This window comes from Neopelma chrysocephalum, unplaced genomic scaffold, assembly GCF_003984885.1.
Source record: "Neopelma chrysocephalum unplaced genomic scaffold, ASM398488v2 Primary Assembly neopelma1_45, whole genome shotgun sequence".
Taxonomy (NCBI): Eukaryota; Metazoa; Chordata; class Aves; order Passeriformes; family Pipridae; genus Neopelma; species Neopelma chrysocephalum.
The window spans coordinates 2,001,426-2,004,215 of record NW_020897704.1 but is presented as its reverse complement, the minus strand read 5'-3'; the positions used below and the strand labels follow the sequence as shown (position 1 = coordinate 2,004,215).

The window sequence follows — 2,790 nt, the reverse complement described above, 5'->3', positions numbered from 1 at the left end:
ACTCTTGAGTAACTTCTTTTTTTTTTTTCTAAGACTTATGACACTACTCTGTCTTGGGAACTGACATGTCTGCCAGGCTTGTACTGGTGATCTCTTACAATAATACAGCGTAGAAGTGACAGGTTCGCTTAAATAATATTATAGTTAAATAGAACAGCAATGGTTGGCAATTGGTTGGATTTATATACTGTATATGTGGGGCGTTTTAAGTAAAATTAACTTTGGAAATAAAGCATACACAGTCAACTGAAAATAAATCCAAGTTTTCCACAGTAATCATTAATGCATTGGGTGGCCATTCTCTAAGAAAATGTGGTTTAAATATAAAGAATGACTGTTTTCAGGAAATTTGAAAAAGCTTTGAGACATGTCTCTTTTTGTTCTTTTTCTTTCTATTGTTTTTCCTGTTTTCTACATATATATTATATTACTGAAAAGCAAGCAAGCAAGTAGAGCAAGGTAGCTCAATTAGCTAAAGTAAAAGTAGATTTGCAAAATAGTTTTGCACTGACATAGCAAAGGATCTCTCAAAGCAGTGAAAATGAACCCAATTCCCATTCAAATAGCTTGAATTAGACTACATATTTTCCTGTGGTAAAGTGAATTAGAATTATCAGTTATACTTTCTGACATTGACAGGAATTAAGTCCTTACAAATCCATTAAAAGTAGAGCTCATTGAGTACATTAATTTCCTAAGGGGCTAGTTTTTTGTCTTGGAGGTGTGACAAGCAACCTCTAACAGATTCAGAGTGCCACATGCAGATATGCAGGTGGACCTAATATCTGCCTTGTATACTATATAGGTAACATTGTAATAGCACTGTAGTAACTAAAAGTGACAGGGCAAGGGATCTCAGAGATACGTGTCTGCACAAGGAAACCACGTGTCGCACCTTATTAGTTCCAAAGTAACAGGAAAGCAGGTTCAGCATTGCCAGTGATAAATGTACTAACTACAGAGTGTTCACGTGTCTGCCAGCAGGTGTGAGCCCCACAAGCACAGCTTTGTAAGTGAAGGCTTCTGTCAATGGCTGTAGACCAGCATTCTGAGCCAAAATTGCAGCTTGAATCACCTATCTGTGGGTGGCTGGATCCAGAACCAGGTGCTGAAAGAGGTTGTGTGGTACACAAACTGATCTCTGCAGGAACCCTCTCATTGCCCAAGACAAACTGGTGAAGGTGTTTCCACTGCAGGGAGCAGTGCGGGTACTCCATGATATCCCCCAGACACCGCAGGAAATCCCTCCTACACCACATGATACGGTGTTCAGGAGGTGACAACAGTCTTCCAGGTATAGCTGGAAAAGCCTGTGCCCATCAGCGTGTGGGTGAAGAGCTGCAGGTGTTTGAGGTGCAAGCGTTCAGGTGTCACCTGCCTGGCGATGTGCCTGGAGACCTTCACCTCTGCTGCAGTGTAGCTCTCAGGCCACATTGTGCTGGGGTGAAATCAGCCTCTGTGGGTTGCTCACAAAGATGTCAGAGTCGCCTTGCTGCACCCCAAACATCATCTCAACCATGAGGCTTTTCTTTGCTTTTGGTCAGCTGGAATTTGCAGGAGCGGCTGGAGGGCTGAAACACTAAATGCCAATGGCATGACTCAGGCAAAAGCATCCAGGCTGACTTCACCAGTCGCTAGAACCAGTGGGCAGTTTTCTCCACATCTAGGTAGGAGCCTAGAGGGCGTGGAGGGGGCTGGGCTTCCGATTCCTCATCAGCTTTTCTTCAGAGTGGTGGAGGAAGCACGACATCTTCTTGTCCAGCTGTTCCCTCATGCAGGTGCACACCAGCTCCACATGGATGCAGAAGTTTCTTGGCAGCATCTGCCCTGCATGTCCAGCTCCAGGTGGAATGCGTGCCCCACAGGGGCTTCAGGAATATAATACAAGGTAGACCATATCCTCACCACAGGGACTGCAACCTTCAAAGGCACTGCCTACCCCAATGGCTTGTTGTGGGTAGAAACTATTTCATATGCTGTCTCCAAAGACACTCATGAAGCTGTGCTGTAGGTCACTTGTCATTGCTCAACCTTTGTCTAGGTCCTGAACAGGCCACTGCATGTGCTCCTCTAAAAGTATTTCTAGGTTATTTCCAACATCATGGTCTTCCTCTTCTTCATTTACATCATTGCTTTCTCCTTCATTTCCAATATAATGGTCTTGGTCCACCTTTGCATCTTCATTTTCTTCTGCATTTCCATCACCATTGTTTTCTTCTTCATTTGCATCTACAGTACCATGTTCTTCTTCATTTCCAACACCATTGTAGCCTCCCTTCACATTTGCATCACCATTTTCTTCTTCATTTGCATCACCTTCTTCTTCTTCATTTCCAAAATCATTGCCTTTCTTCACCTTCACGTCATTTCTTCTTCATTTGCTTCATCATTGCCTTCTCCACTTGCAGCAACATTGCCATGTTCTTCTTCATTTTCATCATCACCATGTTCTTTGTTGGCATCATTGTTTTCTTCTTCATTTCCAATATAATTGCTGTCTTCCTTCACATTCATACCATTTTCTTCTTCATTTGCATCAGTGCCTTCTTCCTTTCCAACATCACTGGCTTCCCCCACCTTCTCATCATTCTCTTAATTTGCCTCAGCACTATCCTCTTCATTTTCAGCAACATTACCACGTTCTTCATTTTCAGAGTCCTTGTTGTCTGCCTTCACAATTGCATCACCATGTTGTTCTTCTTCACTTGCATCATTGCCTTCTTCTTCGTTTCTAACACTACTGTCTTCCTCCACCTCCATATCATCATTTCCTTCATTTTCATCATCTCC

The 2,790-nt window shown here is 42.9% G+C and overlaps 1 pseudogene; it reads right to left on the bottom strand.

The window, feature by feature from the left end:
- Positions 1 to 1,269: 1,269 nt before the first annotated feature.
- Positions 1,270 to 2,514, bottom strand: LOC113965741 (annotated as a pseudogene).
- Positions 2,515 to 2,790: the final 276 nt, after the last annotated feature.